This window comes from Ranitomeya variabilis, chromosome 6 (genome assembly GCF_051348905.1).
Source record: "Ranitomeya variabilis isolate aRanVar5 chromosome 6, aRanVar5.hap1, whole genome shotgun sequence".
In the NCBI taxonomy this organism is placed as follows: Eukaryota; Metazoa; Chordata; class Amphibia; order Anura; family Dendrobatidae; genus Ranitomeya; species Ranitomeya variabilis.
In genome coordinates this window covers 236,703,397-236,721,923 of record NC_135237.1, presented here as the reverse complement: position 1 = coordinate 236,721,923, position 18,527 = coordinate 236,703,397, and the positions used below count along the sequence as shown (strand labels likewise).

The window sequence follows — 18,527 nt, the reverse complement described above, 5'->3', positions numbered from 1 at the left end:
CTGGCTGTAGGCACTTTATAATTGGTTCCAGGGGGACACGGGCAGCAGTGGTCTGGTCATTGGAGGCCTAGTGGAAGGATGGACCGCAGACAGGCTTCGAAGGCCTAACATAATAAAATGGGCTGGCTGTAGGCACTTTATAATTGGTTCCAGGGGGACACGGGCAGCAGTGGTCTGGTCATTGGAGGCCTAGTGGAAGGAGGGACCGCAGACAGGCTTCGAAGGCCTAACATAATAAAATGGGCTGGCTGTAGGCACTTTATAATTGGTTCCAGGGGTACACGGGCAGCAGTGGTCTGGTCATTGGAGGCCTAGTGGAAGGAGGGACCGCAGACAGGCTTCCAAGGCCTAACATAATAAAATGGGCTGGCTGTAGGCACTTTATAATTGGTTCCAGGGGTACACGGGCAGCAGTGGTCAGGTCAGTGGAGGCCTAGTAGAAGGAGGGACCGCAGACAGGCTTCCAAGGCCTAACATAATAAAATGGGCTGGCTGTAGGCACTTTATAATTGGTTCCAGGGGTACACGGGCAGCAGTGGTCTGGTCATTGGAGGCCTAGTGGAAGGAGGGACCGCAGACAGGCTTCCAAGGCCTAACATAATAAAATGGGCTGGCTGTAGGCACTTTATAATTGGTTCCAGGGGTACACGGGCAGCAGTGGTCAGGTCAGTGGAGGCCTAGTGGAAGGAGGGACCGCAGACAGGCTTCCAAGGCCTAACATAATAAAATGGGCTGGCTGTAGGCACTTTATAATTGGTTCCAGGGGGACACGGGCAGCAGTGGTCTGGTCATTGGAGGCCTAGTGGAAGGAGGGACCGCAGACAGGCTTCGAAGGCCTAACATAATAAAATGGGCTGGCTGTAGGCACTTTATAATTGGTTCCAGGGGTACACGGGCAGCAGTGGTCTGGTCATTGGAGGCCTAGTGGAAGGAGGGACCGCAGACAGGCTTCCAAGGCCTAACATAATAAAATGGGCTGGCTGTAGGCACTTTATAATTGGTTCCAGGGGTACACGGGCAGCAGTGGTCAGGTCAGTGGAGGCCTAGTGGAAGGAGGGACCGCAGACAGGCTTCCAAGGCCTAACATAATAAAATGGGCTGGCTGTAGGCACTTTATAATTGGTTCCAGGGGGACACGGGCAGCAGTGGTCTGGTCAACGGAGGCCTAGTGGAAGGAGGGACCGCAGACAGGCTTCCAAGGCCTAACATAATAAAATGGGCTGGCTGTAGGCACTTTATAATTGGTTCCAGGGGTACACGGGCAGCAGTGGTCTGGTCTTTGGAGGCCTAGTGGAAGGAGGGACCGCAGACAGGCTTCCAAGGCCTAACATAATAAAATGGGCTGGCTGTAGGCACTTTATAATTGGTTCCAGGGGTACACGGGCAGCAGTGGTCAGGTCAGTGGAGGCCTAGTGGAAGGAGGGACCGCAGACAGGCTTCCAAGGCCTAACATAATAAAATGGGCTGGCTGTAGGCACTTTATAATTGGTTCCAGGGGTACACGGGCAGCAGTGGTCTGGTCATTGGAGGCCTAGTGGAAGGAGGGACCGCAGACAGGCTTCCAAGGCCTAACATAATAAAATGGGCTGGCTGTAGGCACTTTATAATTGGTTCCAGGGGTACACGGGCAGCAGTGGTCAGGTCAGTGGAGGCCTAGTGGAAGGAGGGACCGCAGACAGGCTTCCAAGGCCTAACATAATAAAATGGGCTGGCTGTAGGCACTTCATAATTGGTTCCTGGGGGACACGGGCAGCAGTGGTCTGGTCATTGGAGGCCTAGTGGAAGGAGGGACCGCAGACAGGCTTCGAAGGCCTAACATAATAAAATGGGCTGGCTGTAGGCACTTTATAATTGGTTCCGGGGGTACACGGGCAGCAGTGGTCTGGTCATTGGAGGCCTAGTGGAAGGAGGGACCGCAGACAGGCTTCCAAGGCCTAACATAATAAAATGGGCTGGCTGTAGGCACTTTATAATTGGTTCCAGGGGTACACGGGCAGCAGTGGTCAGGTCAGTGGAGGCCTAGTGGAAGGAGGGACCGCAGACAGGCTTCCAAGGCCTAACATAATAAAATGGGCTGGCTGTAGGCACTTTATAATTGGTTCCAGGGGGACACGGGCAGCAGTGGTCTGGTCAACGGAGGCCGATTGTAATGAGTGTCTGCCAGTTAGTAGTCCAAAACAACAACTAAATGTGAATGTCTCGCATTAAAACAAAACAAAAACACTAAAGGGTGCAATCATTAGGTTCAGGGGTGGGATCCTCTGCGTTGTTTCAGACCTACTAATTTAGCGCAAAGTATTTACTGTAGTAAATAGAGGACACTGCCCCTGACTATGTTAAGTACCATCATACATGTCAACACAATGGTATTGTCAGTGGCAGGTATGGAAGGATGTCAGCGCATAGACTAAACATTGGTGGAAGTGTGAGAGATAACTGTGGAAGTGGTAGAGCAATGTTTGACCTGGGGGTGGGTGAACTCTCTTGTGGCCGGCGGTACAGGCCCAGGGCCCCTCATGTTACAACAGTGTGTCTGACGTTGGGTGCGCACCACCACCGCCAGAGACACTTTATTGTACTATGAGGGACCCAGTAGCAATGCCGTCGACCAAAAGCGAGCACACCCACCTCTTCAGACAAACAGCAGTCTCACGGGTGCTTGCACCAAGTCGCGATACCACGGCCCCGTGTGGGGAGTTTGGCCATTTAGGGAGGTGTAAACATGTCGTATGCTGGACAATCAGCTGCAGCAAATTAGACATTAGAAAAGTAATTCACAGTAGTCCACAGGCAAGAGCTTTTCATAGGAAAGCTAGGTGTCGGCCGGGCAAGGTGGGGCAAAAGATTTCGAAATCCAGTTGTGGTTCATTTTAATGAATGTTAGGTCATCAACATTTTGGGTAGCCAGACGAGTCCTTTTTTCGGTTAATATTGAACCTGCAGCACTGAATACTCTTTCTGATAGGACACTAGCTGCCGGGCATGCAAGCTCCTGCAATGCATATTCTGCCAATTCTGGCCAGGTGTCTAATTTTGATGCCCAGTAATCAAATGGGAATGACGGTTGAGGGAGAACATCGATAAGGGATGAAAAATAGTTAGTAACCATACTGGACAAATGTTGTGACAGGCACTTTCAATTGATGCAGCAGTACCTGTCCTGTCTGCGGTCATAGCAAAATTAGTCCACAACCTGGTCAGAAAACCCCTCTGTCCAACGCCACTTCTGATGTGTGCACCCCTAACACTCCTAGTCTGCTGGCCCCTGGAGCTCGTGTGAGAACGATCACGTGCGCTGTGTGCTGGGAATACCTGAAGCAAACGGTCAACAAGAGTTGATTGTTTGGTTGCTAATATTAGTTCCAAGTTCTCATGTGGCATAATATTTTGCAATTTGCCTTTATAGCGTGGATCAAGGAGGCAGGCCAACCAGTAATCGTCATCGTTCATTTTCAAAATGCGTATGTCCCTTTTTAGGATACGTAAGGCATAATCCGCCATGTGGGCCAAAGTTCCAGTTGACAAATCTCCGGTTGTGATTGGTTGAGGGGCAGTTTCAGGCAAATCTACGTCCCTTGTGTCCCTCAAAAAACCAGAACCCGGCCTTGCCACGCAACCAATTTCCAGTGCCCCCGGGAAAGCTTCCTCATTAAAAATAAACTCATCCCCATCATCCTCCTCGTCCTCCACCTCCTCTTCGCCCGCTACCTCGTCCTGTACACTGCCCTGACCAGACAATGGCTGACTGTCATCAAGGCTTTCCTCTTCCTCTGGTGCAGACGCCTGATCCTTTATGTGCGTCAAACTTTGCATCAGCAGACACATTAGGGGGATGCTCATGCTTATTATGGCGTTGTCTGCATTAACCAGCCGTGTGCATTCCTCAAAACACTGAAGGACTTGACACATGTCTTGTATCTTCGACCACTGCACACCAGACAACTCCATGTCTGCCATCCTACTGCCTGCCCGTGTATGTGTATCCTCCCACAAAAACATAACAGCCCGCCTCTGTTGGCACAGTCTCTGAAGCATGTGCAGTGTTGAGTTCCACCTTGTTGCAACGTCTATGATTAGGCGATGCTGGGGAAGGTTCAAAGACCGCTGATAGGTCTGCATACGGCTGGAGTGTACAGGCGAACGTCGGATATGTGAGCAAAGTCCACGCACTTTGAGGAGCAGGTCGGAGAACCCAGGATAAGTTTTCAATAAGCACTGCACCACCAGGTTTAAGGTGTGAGCCAGGCAAGGAATGTGTTTCAGTTGGGAAAGGGAGATGGCAGCCATGAAATTCCTTCCGTTATCACTCACTACCTTGCCTGCCTCAAGATCTACTGTGCCCAGCCACGACTGCGTTTCTTGTTGCAAGAACTCGGACAGAACTTCCGCGGTGTGTCTGTTGTCGCCCAAACACTTCATAGCCAATACAGCCTGCTGACGCTTGCCAGTAGCTGGCCCATAATGGGACAACTTGTGTGCAACAGTGTCATCTGCCGATGGAGTGGTTGGCCGACTGCGGTCTGTGGAAGAGCTGTCGCTTCTGCAGGAGGACGAGGAGGAGGAGGAGGGGGTGCGAACGCCTACAGCCAACTGTTTCCTAGACCGTGGGCTAGGCACAACTGTCCCGAAATTGATGTCCCCTGTGGACCCTGCATCCACCACACTCACCCAGTGTGCCGTGATGGACACATAACGTCCCTGGCCATGCCTACTGGTCCATGCATCTGTAGTCAGGTGCACCTTTGTACTCACAGATTGCCTGAGTGCATGGAAGATGCGCTGTTTAACATGCTGGTGCAGGGCTGGGATGGCTTTTCTGGAAAAAAGTGTCGACTGGGTAGCTCGTATCGTGGTTCAGCGTACTCCATCAGGGCTTTGAAAGCTTCGCTTTCAACTAAACGGTAGGGCATCATCTCTAACAAGATTAGTCTAGCTATGTGGGCGTTAAAACCCTGTGTACGCGGATGCGAGGATAAGTACTTCCTTTTTCTAACCAGAGTCTCATGTAGGGTGAGCTGGACTGGAGAGCTGGAGATCGTGGAACTTTCGGGTGTGCCGCAGGACATGGCAGACTGAGAGACGGTTGGAGACGGTATTGTTTCCGCCGGTGCCCTAGATGCAATATTTCCTCCTACAAAACTGGTGATTCCCTGACCCTGACTGCTTTTGGCTGGCAAAGAAACCTGCACAGATATTGCCGGTGGTGCGGAAAATGGTGGCCTTACAGTGACGGAAGGGATGTTGTGTTGCTGACTAGCTTCATTGGCCGAGGGTGCTACAACCTTAAGGGACGTTTGGTAGTTAGTCCAGGCTTGAAAATGCATGGTGGTTAAGTGTCTATGCATGCAACTAGTATTGAGACTTTTCAGATTCTGACCTCTGCTTAAGCTAGTTCAACATTTTTGACAGATGACTTTGCGCTGATCAATTGGATGTTGTTTAAAAAAATGCCAGACTGCACTCTTCCTAGCATCGGATCCCTTTTCAGGGATTGCAGACTGAGCTTTAACCGGATGGCCACGCTGTCCTCCAACAGGTTTTGGCTTTGACACGCGTTTTGGCCCAGATACGGGACCGGCAGATGGAACCTGTTGCGATGTTGATGCCTGCTGCGGCCCCTCCTCCACCTCCGCTTCTGAACTACTGCCGCCTGCACCCTGTTCCCCCAATGGCTGCCAATCGGGGTCAACAACTGGGTCATCTATTACCTCCTCTTCGAGCTCGTGTGCAACTTCGTCTGTGTCACCGTGTCGGTCGGTGGTATAGCGTTCGTGGCGGGGCAACATAGTCTCATCAGGGTCTGATTGTGGATCAGTACCCTGAGAGGGCAATGTTGTGGTCTGAGTCAAAGGAGCAGCATAGTACTCTGGCTGTGGCTGTGCATCAGTGCACTCCATGTCAGAATCTACTTGTAATGGGCATGGCCTGTTAAGTGTTTCACTTTCTAAGCCAGGGACGGTATGTGTAAAGAGCTCCATGGAGTAACCCGTTGTGTCGCCTGCTGCATCCTTCTCTCTTGTTGTTGTTTTTGCTGAAGAGGACAAGGAAGCGACTTGTCCCTGACCGTGAACATCCACAAGCGACGCGCTGTTTTTACATTTACCAGTTTCAGAAGAGGAGGCAAAAGAGCTAGAGGCTGAGTCTGCAAGGTAAGCCAAAACTTGCTGTTGCTGCTCCGGCTTTAAAAGCGGTTTTCCTACTCCCAGAAAAGAGAGCGTTCGAGGCCTTGTGTAGCCAGACAACGAACCTGGCTCCACAGCTCCAGACTTAGGTGGAATATTTTTATCCCCACGACCACCTGATGCTCCACTACCACTACCATCATTACCAGCTGACAATGAACGCCCACGGCCACGACCTCTTGCACAAGACTTCCTCATTGTTTTAAAAACTTAACCAAAGTAACTTTAATTGTTGCTGTCAAACAACTTACACGGTGAGCTATAACTTCAGTATGATTTCAATATCCCTTTACAGGTTGGTGAGACCACAAGGAAAATCAGGCCCAATGTTACACACTCTGTTTTCTGTGGCACCAAATCACAGAGATGCCACACATGCAGGACTGTCACTCAAGCACAAATGTCAATATTAATCTCCCACCTATTTTTTTTTTTTTTTTTTCAGGGAGACTTTAGAAACCAAATAAGATAAAATGATTTTTTCAGGGACAATTTAGAAACCAAATAATAATAATAAAAAAAAGGCTTTCTATGGCCCACTGAGTGAGAGATGGCACACACAGGAGTCAGGAGTGGCACACAAGCCCTGAGGCCAATATTTTTCTCCCACTGATTGATGTAGTGATTTTTTTTTCAGGTAGATTTTAGAACCCAAATCAAGCAAAAAAATTAATAGGCTTTCTAAGGCCCACAATTTGAGAGAGAGAGATGGCACACCCAGGAGTCAAGACTGGCACACAAGCAGAAAGGGCAATATTAATCTCCCACTGTTTTAATTTTTTTTTTTTTTCAGGGAGACTTTAGAAACCAAATAAGATAAAATGATTTTTTTCAGGGACAATTTAGAAACCAAATAATAAATAAAAAAAAAGGCTTTCTATGGCCCACTGAGTGAGAGATGGCACACACAGGAGTCAGGAGTGGCACACAAGCCCTGAGGCCAATATTTTTCTCCCACTGATTGATGTAGTGATTTTTTTTTCAGGTAGATTTTAGAACCCAAATCAAGCAAAAAAATTTATAGGCTTTCTATGGCCCACTGAGTGAGAGATGGCACACACAGGAGTCAGGAGTGGCACACAAGCCCTGAGGCCAATATTTTTCTCCCAATGATTGATGTAGTGATTTTTTTTCAGGTAGATTTTAGAACCCAAATCAAGCAAAAAAATGAATAGGCTTTCTATGGCCCACTGAGTGAGAGATGGCACACACAGGAGTCAGGAGTGGCACACAAGCCCTGAGGCCAATATTTTTCTCCCAATGATTGATGTAGTGATTTTTTTTCAGGTAGATTTTAGAACCCAAATCAAGCAAAAAAATTAATAGGCTTTCTATGGCCCACTGAGTGAGAGATGGCACACACAGGGATGGCACTCTAGCAGAAATGCCAATCTTAATCTCCCACAAAAAAACAAAACAAAACAGGGACTGTCCTACAATTAATATGTCCCTGCAGTAATTTCAGCCAGGTATGGCAGGCAGCAATAAGGAGTGGACTGATGCACAAATTAAATAAAAAGTGTGGACAAACAAAAAAGATAGCTGTGCAGAAAGGAAGGAACAAGAGGATTTGTGCTTTGAAAAAAGCAGTTGGTTTGCACAGTGGCATACACACAGCAATGCAGCTATCAGGGAGCCTTCTAGGGCAGCCCAATGAGCTACAGCGCTGAGGAAAAAAAAAAATGTAGCTTCCACTGTCCCTGCACACCGAAGGTGGTGTTGGACAGTGGAAATCGCTACAGCACAAGCGGTTTGGTGGTTAATAGACCCTGCCTAACGCTATCCCTGCTTCTGACGAAGCGGCAGCAACCTCTCCCTAAGCTCAGATCAGCAGCAGTGAGATGGCGGTCGGCGGGAACGCCCCTTTATAGCCCCTGTGACGCCGCAGACAGAAAGCCAATCACTGCAATGCCCTTCTCTAAGATGGTGGGGACCAGGACCTATGTCATCACGCTGCCCACACTCTGCGTTCACCTTCATTGGCTGAGAAATGGCACTTTTCGCGTCATTGAAACGCGACTTTGGCGCGAAAGTCGCGTACCGCATGGCCGACCCCGCACAGGGGTCGGATCGGGTTTCATGAAACCCGACTTTGCCAAAAGTCGGCGACTTTTGAAAATGAACGACCCGTTTCACTCAACCCTAGTGATAACTAAATGGCTCATGGAACAAAACATAGAGCTTTTGGATCCATGGCCTGGAAACTCCCCAGATCTTAATCCCATTGAGAACTTGTGGTCAATCATCAAGAGACGGGTGGACAAACAAACCTACAAATTCTGGCAAAATGCAAGCATTGATTATGCAAGAATGGACTGCTATCAGTCAGGATTTGGTCCAGAAGTTGATTGAGAGCATGCCAGGGAGAATTGCAGAGGTCTTGAAGAAGAAGGGTCAACACTGCAAATATTGACTTGCTGCATTAACTCATTCTAACTGTCAATATAACCTATTGGTACTCATAATTAGGGTTGAGCGACCTTAACTTTTATAGGATCGGGTCGGGTTTCACGAAACCCGACTTTCTCAAAAGTCGGGTCGAGTGAAATCGGCCGATCCTATAAAAAAGTCGGGGTCAGGGTCGGCCGAAACACGAAACCCAATGCACTGCAATGGGATACTATGGTTCCCAGGGTCTGAAGGAGAGGAAACTCTCCTTCAGGCCCTGGGATCCATATTTAAGTGTAAAATAAAGAATTAAAATAAAAAATATTGATATACTCACCTGTCCGGCGCCCCCTGCAACTTACCGAGGGAACCGGCGGCCTGCTTTGGTTAAAATGAGCGCGTTAAAATGAGCGCGTCCAGTGCCTTCCGTGACGTCATGGCTTTGTGATTGGTCGCGACGGCCCATGTGACCGCCACGCGACCAATCACAAGCCGCGGACGTCATTCTCAGGTCCTAAATTCCTAGAATTCTAAATTCTAGGAATTTAGGACCTGAGAATGACGTCCGCGGCTTGTGATTGGTCGCGTGGCTGTCACATGGGCCGTCGCGACCAATCACAAAGCCGTGACGTTATCTTAAGGTCCTGCACGTGCTGATTCTTAGGAAGGAAGGCTGCCGGAAAGAAGCAGGGCGAGTCCGAGGGTGAGTATATTCCTATTAGGTATATACTCACCCTCGGCTTCTTTCCGGCAGCCTTACTTCCTAAGAATCAGCGCATGAAGGACCTTAAGATGACGTCACGGCTTTGTGATTGGTCGCAACGGCCCCTGTGACAGCCACGCGACCAATCACAAGCCGCGGACGTCATTCTCAGGTCCTAAATTCCTAGAATTTATTCCTTGTGATTGGTCGCGTGGCGGTCACATGGGCCGTCGCGACCAATCACAAAGCCGTGACGTCACGGAAGGCCCTGGACGTGCTCATTTTAACCAAAGCAGGCCGCCGATTCCCTCGGTAAGTTGCAGGGGGCGCCGGACAGGTGAGTATATCAATATTTTTTATTTTAATTCTTTATTTTACACTTAAATATGGATTCCGATACCGATTCCCGATATCGCAAACATATCGGAACTCGGTATCGGAATTCCGATCCCAGATTCAGAAGATCGCCAACCTCATGGCCGACCCCACACAGGGGTCGGGTCGGGTTTCATGAAACCCGACTTTGCCAAAAGTCGGCGACTTCTGAAAATGGCCGACCCGTTTCGCTCAACCCTACTCATAATATGATTGCAATTATATTTCTGTATGTGATATAAACATCAGACAAACACTAATAAAAACCAGAGGGCAGCAGATCATGTGAAAATATAATTTTGGTGTCATTCTCAAAACTTTTGGCCATGTCTGTACTTAGTATGCAGTGTCTGTGTACAGGTTATACAGTGATCACCGGTGACATTATACACAGGACCTCTGTATATAGTATACAGTGTATAGTGTCAGTGTATAGGTAACACACTGACTCACCAGTGACGTCTCTAGGTGAAGTCCTTCTTTCATCCAGCACAGACCGCCATCACTTCATCCAGCCAGGACTTGTCACTGCAGGAAATAACACAGTTATCTCGAGCTCCGCTTGCAGAACACATTACTTAATTTTTTCCAACTTCTACATTACACCACATGAAGAAAAAGAGGCAACATAGTGTCACTCTACACAGTAACAGGACCACCCCCCATTTAAAACAGTGTCCTCAAAAAATAAAATAAATACATCACTGCAGTAATAATATCCCTTAATTAGCCCCTATGGTAATAATAATATCCCCCACCTTGGCCCCGTGTGTCTCATTCCTGGCTTCAGCCATATGTTCACCCATCCTGCCCTCATGAGTATCCATCCTGCCCCATATGATCTCCCCATCCTGCCCCATCTGTCATCCTGCATGATCTGTCTCCAACCCTGCTCCATCTGTCTCCAATCATGCCCCCTTGTCTTTCATCCTGCACCGTATCTCCTTTCTGCCCCCTTTGGCTCCAATAACGCCCCCATGTCTCCAATCATGCCCCCTGTGTCTCCATTCTGCCCCATCTGTCTCCAGTCATGCCCCCAGTGTCACCAGTCATGCCCTGTATCTCCATTCTGTCCTGGTGTCCAGCATTCTGCCCCTGTATCCAGCATTCTGCCCCTGTATCTGCCCGTGTCTCATAGTCTGCCTCTCGTGTCCAGCATTCTGCCCGTGTCCAGCATTCTGCCCCCGTGTCTCTCAGTCTGCCCCTCGTGTCCAGCATTCTGCCCGTGTCCAGCATTCTGCCCCTGTATCCAGCATTCTGCCCCCATGTCTCACAGTCTTTCCCCGTGTCCAGCATTCTGCCCGTGTCCAGCATTCTGCCCCCGTGTCTCAGTCTTTCCCCATGTCCAGCATTCTGCCCCCGTGTCCAGCATTCTGCCCCTCGTGTCCAGCATTCTGCCCCCATGTCTAACAGTCTTTCCCCGTGTCCAGCATTCTGCCCCCATGTCTCACAGTCTTTCCCCGTGGCCAGCATTCTGCCCCCGTGGCCAGCATCTCTGCCCCCGTGGCCAGCATATCTGCCCCCGTGGCCAGCATCTCTGCCCCTGTGGCCAGCATTCTACCACTGTGTCCAGCATCCCTGCCCCAGCGTGTCCAGCATTCTGCCCCTGTGTCCACCATCTCTGCCCCAGCGTGTCCAGCATTCTGCCCCTGTGTCCTCTATCTCTGCCCCAGCATGTCCAGCATTCTGCCCCTGTGTCCACCATCTCTGCCCCAGCGTGTTCAGCATTCTGCCCCTTTGTCCAGCATCTCTGCCCCAGCGTGTCCAGCATTCTGCCCCTGTGTCCACCATCCCTGCTCCAGCATGTCCAGCATTCTGCCCCGGGGCCCCCTGGATTGCCGCTCTCAAAAAAAAAAAAAAAACACGAGTTCTTACCTGGCCATGCTCCTGCGGTGGGCGAAGCTCACTCCCTCCACGCAGGTGAAGCACGCACTCGCCGGCGGCTGACAATGACGTCAGACGCCGGCGACATGCGCACTGCGGCTCAACTCAGCTGCCAGCCTCCGACTGGCTGGCGGCTGTTAACTATTGACGTGCGAGCGCGGGCCCGCACGTCAATAGCGTGCTGCAGCGCCTGCAGGGGGGGCTCGGTGAGCAGATTAGACGGGGCCCGATGCAGGCCCCCTTTGCCCACCGGGCCCCATACGCCAGTCATGGCTGTAATGCCTTGATGGCGGCCCTGATGCCAGGGTCCGGCTGCTGCTGCTGCTTCTGCTGCATGGCAGTGGTGCGGAAGGCCATGCCAGGGTCCTGCTGCTACATGGTGGTAGTGGGGAAGGCCATGTCAGGGTCCGGCTGCTGCTGCTGCTGCATGGTGGTGGTGGTGGTGGGAAAGGCCATGCCAGGGTCTGGCTGCTGCATGGTGGTGGTGCGGAAGGCCATGCCAGGGTCCTGCTGCTGCATGGTGGTAGTGGGGAAGGCTGTGCCAGGGTCCGGCTGCTGCTGCTGCATGGTGGTGGTGCGGAAAGCCATTCCTGGGACCGGGTCCGGGTGTTGCTGCTGCTGCATGGTGGTGGCAGTGGAGGATGTCCAAGCAGGAGCAGCAGTTGGCATGGTGGTGGCGGTGGGCTGACCAACAGCACTCGGCATGGTGGTTGTGCTGTAATGGTGTCCGGCAGTGCTTGGAATGGTGGTGGCCATGCATTGGTATGCAGCAGAGCTCAGCATTCAGGTCAAGCGTGACAGTGTTGCCATCTGTGGCATCGCCACCACTGGCTGCTGAAGATACCGACTCTGCTGCATAGCCTGCACGTAAGCAGCATTGCAGGTCTGCATGACACTAAGCTGGAGATCAGGAGTAAGGTGTTCCGACATGCCCTTCTCTATTTGATTAAAAAAAATATGTGCTGGCCTCTGGAGGTTGGCTTTATCTTGGTCAAGGCTTCTGGTGACATCCTGGATAAGTGTATTAATATGGTTTATGGCAGTATCCAGTCTGCCTCCCATCGCTTTGAGTCCATCATGAAAGACTGAGCTCAAGTGCAAAAACTCAGGCATGAGTGACTTGTCCGAGGCCCTGAGACGCTGCCGGGAAGAGCCCCCCCCCAAAAAGAGGCAGAGGCAGAGGACTGGGACAGGGGATCACCTGATGGACCAGCTCCCTGGTCTCTAGTCTGTGTTGCAGGCCCACTTGCTGCAGCGCTGCTGGATGGCTGGGACCGGTCCGTGGCTGTTTGGTGATGGACCACTCCAGAACCAGGGTCAAGAGTGCTGCTCCATGTGCTGAGAAAAAAAAAAACATTAGTACCAAACATTAGTAAAAGCTCCAACTCCTGTGGAATAGAAAAATACAGATTAGGTAATACAACACAACCCAATACACCTAAAAAAATACTTACGTTCTCTGGGCAAGGACCGGTCTCAAAAATGCCAGGATGCGGTGATATTTATATTTTCGGATCCCTGCTCCAGAACCACTAGGAACCCGGCTCTCTTGACGAAGGTCCTTGTTGAAGCGATTCTTCATCGAAGGCTAATGTGTTATGACTTTGAGCACTGTTGAAAAATATAAATAATGATTAGACAATGAACTTTTGACCATGATCACACAACTGTGTGTGATGAGAGAAACTCTCTACCATTAAGATTCTCCAGGTCATTGTAAGTTCATAGACACTAAACATGTTTAGGTTATTTTTTTATCTAAGTGGTGAAAAAAAAATTCCAAAGTTTGCTAAAAAAAGAAAAAAAATTGTGCCATTTTCCGATAACTGTAGCATCTCCATTTTTCGTGATTTCGGGTTGGGTGAGGGCTTATTTTTTTTTGCGCGCCTAAATGATGTTTTTAATGATACAATTTTTGTGCAGATAGGATCTTTTTATCTCCCGTGACCAAAAAAGGGTAATTCTGGGGTTTTGATTTGGTTTCTCGCTACGCTGTTTAGCGATCAGGTTAATCCTTTTTTATTTTGTGAATGTTTTTCCCAGCAATATGTGCTCCTGAAGGATGATGATGGAACTCGATATTCTGATTCAAGGATGTTTTTTATTTCAAACTAAAATACAACCGGTTTCGACTTCTTGGAATCTTCCCCAGGTATAAAGTCATGCATATAAACAGATCTATCTGAACACATTTTATAGCAGATATCCCTGCATGTCAATTTGGGTGGGGGCTGACAGATCTATTCGTCAGACACACCCAGATACTCAGATATGCAGGAATTTGCACTCTGAGGAATCTAACAAAATTCATATACCAAATAAATTTTATACACAAGTTTTTTTTCCTTTTTTTTTTTTAGTGTGTAATTTTTTAACACTTTTTTTCTTCCTTGTGTGGGTGACTTATGATTTATTCACATTGCGGGGCTGGGAATCACCAGGCAGGGGATAAGAGCGCAGGCGCCGGCTACTTTTGAAAACAGCGGCGAGGAGGAGGCGGCGCCCGGCGCCAAGAAGATGTGAGTGACAGCTGTGTCTGAAGCAGGGGGGAAATGCCCACTTGACTGAGGAGCAGGTATTTCGGACAAATAATAAAACTGATTATTTCGGTAGTTACAGCACCCAGAACTATAAGAGCCACCTTGTCAGAATGCAGCATTACTGCTGCACAAGGTGGCTCTTTTAGTTTGAAACGACTGGGGGGGGGGGTGACAGGTTCCCTTTAATATACTACATGTATGGCTATGAAAAAACACAAAAATTGAGCTTGACTAGAGTTGGTACACATGCAGCACATAAACGCATGTTCACATTGACCATAAGGGTATGTGCACACGTTGCAGATTTCCTGCAGAACTGCAGCTTTTTTTCCCACGCAGAAACGCTGAAGATCTGCAAATGATTTACAGTACAATTTAAATCAATGGCAAAAAAAAAATGCTGTGCTAATGGTGTGGAAAAATCTGCACAGAAAACGCAGCAGATTCAAAAAAGAACCATGTCAATTCTTTGTGCAGACCTGCTACGTTTCTGCACCCATTCCATAATAGAAATCTGCAGGGGGAAATTCTAGCCAGAATTCGGGGAGCTTGAATATTCTCCCAAGGTTCCCAAGATCTCTCCTCAGGACCAAAAGCCTTCCAATCCACCAGAAAAAAGGTCCTCCCTCTTAATTTCTTCATAGCAAGGATGTCCTTAACTTCAAAAACATCATTAGCAGAGATAGGCCCGGGGTGAATGAGCAGTAGAGTCATGGAACTGGTTACGGACAAGTGGTTTTAGGAGGGAAACGTGGAAAGAATTGGGAATACGGAGTGAGGAGGGTAACCTCAACTTGTAAGAAACATCATTAATGCGGCCCAAAACCTCAAAGGGACCAATATAGTGGGGACCCAACTTATGTGAGGGAATCTTTATACGCACAAACTTGGAAGATAACCACACCTTATCACCAGGATGATACAGAGGAGGATCTAAGCGCCTCTTATCCGCATGTCTTTTCATATTGTCATGTGCTAATTCGAGAGTGGTCTTAGTCTCCTGCCAAATCCTGGAGAACTCTCCGGACAGAAGATCAGCCGCCGGGACGTCCGAGACTGGAGGAACCGGCAGAGGAACACCAGGATGTTGCCCGTAGATGATAAAGAAGGGAGACTTGGAAGAAGATTCACTGGTATGATTGTTGTAGGCGAATTCAGCCCATGGGAGTAAAATCGGACCAATCACTGTGGTGGGAGTTAGAAAAATGAGGGAGATAATTCACCAGAGTCTGATTAGTGCGTTCCACTTGACCGTTGGACTGTGGATGGTAGGCAGAGGAGAAGTCAAGCGAAATGTTCATAAATTTACAGAGCGCTCTCCAGAACTGAGAGGTGAACTGGACTCCCCTGTCCGAACCAATATGTTGAGGAAAGCCATGAATACGAAAAATATGGTGAACTAAGACTTTCGCCAATTTAGGTGCAGAGGGCAAACCAGGAAGAGATATGAAATGAGCCATCTTGGAGAACCTATCCACAGCCACGAGAATGACGGTGCAGCTGGAAGAGCGAGGCAGATCGGTGATAAAATCCATTACAATGTGTTGCCACGGAGCTGATGGAACTGGAAGCGGATGAAGAAGTCCATAAGGTAGTTGCCTAGGAACCTTGTTCTTGGCACAAGACGGACAGGAGGCAATAAAACTTTGGATATCTTGGGAAAGGGTTGGCCACTAGGGTTGAGCGACTTTCATTTTTTTAAGATCGAGTAGGGTTTTGGGAAACCCGATTTTGTCCAGAGTCGAGTCGAGTGCAGTCGGCCGATTATCGCTAAAAATCGGGGATCGACCGAAACACGAAACCCAATGCAAGTCAATGGGGAAGCATAGTCGGCAGTGAGTGGAGGCCAGGAAAACACCTACAGTGCCCATTTTAATGCCAAAAACATCCATTCTTGTTTCTGAAGCTTGCCAATCTTAATTAACTGTATAATAATAGTTGGGCATAGGGAATTGGGGGAAAGTTGTGGGGGGAGTAGGGCTGGCTCAAGTTTTTCGTGGGCCCAGGAAATGCGGACTACGTCACGGCGGTGTTGCAGGGAAAGGTAAGTATTTAAAAGTTGCAAGTGCTGTGATCCTGAGCAAGCAGGGGGGGCCCACTCGTTCGCATTGCCACTGGCACAGGGCCCCTCAAAGTACGGCGGTGTGTTTGCATGGCGGGGGCGCCTCCCACCAGCAGCGACACTTTTGCGTACTCTGAGGGGCCCTGTGCCAGTGACGTCGCCAACGAGTATGCCCCCCCACCTGATGAAGGAACCTGCACTTTCATCTGCACCTTCCTCTTTGTCCCTGTGTAAGGTGGTATAACATGCGGGAAGGGGAACCTTACTTTCAGCAGGGACAGATTCTGGCTGTGTAGAGTACAAGGGGAATGTAGTGGTCTAGGTCAATGTACCAGCAGACTCATTTAGCAGTGGCTGGGCAATGGGCAGGATGAGGAGGAAACAGATATAGGGCCAAAGAATAAAGTAGGCTACATGCAGTTCAAAATTGGTAACAGGACTAAACAGGCGGCATTGCTTTGTTCAGTGGAGTAGCAAACCCAAGAGCAGCAGACACTGTTTCAAGGGCCTAACCACACTAGTAGGCCAAATGCAGTTTAATATCTGATAGTATAGGGCGAAAGCCAGAATGTGGAAGCTCAGCTTTGTTCAGTTGAGGACAACACCAGGGAGGGGCAGACACCTTTAGTAGGCCGGAAAAGCCTATTGCATTTTTTAAAATGGTAATTTGGAGCAGAAGGTTGAAGCTCAGCTTTATTTAGTTGAGGGCAACACCAGGGAGGGGCAGAAGCCGTTAGTAGGCCCTAACCACCATTTTTTTTTTTTTTAAAACCACTTAATGAGAGCCGGAAGGTTGAAGCTCAGCTTTATTTAGTTGAGGACAACACCAGGGAGGGGCAGAAGCCGTTAGTAGGCCCTAACCACCATTTTTTTTTTAAAACCACTTAATGAGAGCCGGAAGGTTGAAGCTCAGCTTTATTTAGTTGAGGACAACACCAGGGAGGGGCAGAAGCCGTTAGTAGGCCCTAACCACCATTTTTTTTTTTTTTAAAACCACTTAATGAGAGCCGGAAGGTTGAAGCTCAGCTTTATTTAGTTGAGGACAACACCAGGGAGGGGCAGAAGCCGTTAGTAGGCCCTAACCACCATTTTTTTTTTAAAACCACTTAATGAGAGCCGGAAGGTTGAAGCTCAGCTTTATTTAGTTGAGGACAACACCAGGGAGGGGCAGAAGCCGTTAGTAGGCCCTAACCACCATTTTTTTTTTTTAAACCACATAATGAGAGCCGGAAGGTTGAAGCTCAGCTTTATTTAGTTGAGGACAACACCAGGGAGGGGCAGAAGCCGTTAGTAGGCCCTAACCACCATTTTTTTTTTAAAACCACTTAATGAGAGCCGGAAGGTTGAAGCTCAGCTTTATTTAGTTGAGGACAACACCAGGGAGGGGCAGAAGCCGTTAGTAGGCCCTAACCACCATTTTTTTTTTTTTTAAAACCACTTAATGAGAGCCGGAAGGTTGAAGCTCAGCTTTATTTAGTTGAGGACAACACCAGGGAGGGGCAGAAGCCGTTAGTAGGCCCTAACCACCATTTTTTTTTTAAAACCACTTAATGAGAGCCGGAAGGTTGAAGCTCAGCTTTATTTAGTTGAGGACAACACCAGGGAGGGGCAGAAGCCGTTAGTAGGCCCTAACCACCATTTTTTTTTTTTAAACCACATAATGAGAGCCGGAAGGTTGAAGCTCAGCTTTATTTAGTTGAGGACAACACCAGGGAGGGGCAGAAGCCGTTAGTAGGCCCTAACCACCATTTTTTTTTTTTTTAAAACCACTTAATGAGAGCCGGAAGGTTGAAGCTCAGCTTTATTTAGTTGAGGACAACACCAGGGAGGGGCAGAAGCCGTTAGTAGGCCCTAACCACCATTTTTTTTTTTTTTAAAACCACTTAATGAGAGCCGGAAGGTTGAAGCTCAGCTTTATTTAGTTGAGGACAACACCAGGGAGGGGCAGAAGCCGTTAGTAGGCCCTAACCACCATTTTTTTTTTAAAACCACTTAATGAGAGCCGGAAGGTTGAAGCTCAGCTTTATTTAGTTGAGGACAACACCAGGGAGGGGCAGAAGCCGTTAGTAGGCCCTAACCACCATTTTTTTTTTTTTTAAAACCACTTAATGAGAGCCGGAAGGTTGAAGCTCAGCTTTATTTAGTTGAGGACAACACCAGGGAGGGGCAGAAGCCGTTAGTAGGCCCTAACCACCATTTTTTTTTTAAAACCACTTAATGAGAGCCGGAAGGTTGAAGCTCAGCTTTATTTAGTTGAGGACAACACCAGGGAGGGGCAGAAGCCGTTAGTAGGCCCTAACCACCATTTTTTTTTTTTAAACCACATAATGAGAGCCGGAAGGTTGAAGCTCAGCTTTATTTAGTTGAGGACAACACCAGGGAGGGGCAGAAGC

The 18,527-nt window shown here is 48.8% G+C and overlaps 1 protein-coding gene and 1 long non-coding RNA gene across 15 annotated transcripts in view; one reads left to right on the top strand and one right to left on the bottom strand.

The window, feature by feature from the left end:
* The window catches only part of CTNND2 (catenin delta 2), a 3,400,942-nt gene that overhangs the window by 1,345,419 nt on the left and 2,036,996 nt on the right, over positions 1 to 18,527 (top strand). The window lies entirely within an intron of this gene.
* The window catches only part of LOC143782256 (uncharacterized), a 74,595-nt gene continuing 68,903 nt past the window's right edge, over positions 12,836 to 18,527 (bottom strand). The window contains exons 3-4 of one of the 2 annotated variants that reach the window (XR_013216907.1): positions 12,987 to 13,143; positions 12,836 to 12,870 (exon numbers count right to left, since the gene is read on the bottom strand). This is a non-coding gene — a long non-coding RNA (uncharacterized LOC143782256). Of the gene's footprint in view, positions 12,871 to 12,928; positions 13,144 to 18,527 lie in introns of those variants that run through there. The other variant, XR_013216906.1, reaches the window with a different exon arrangement.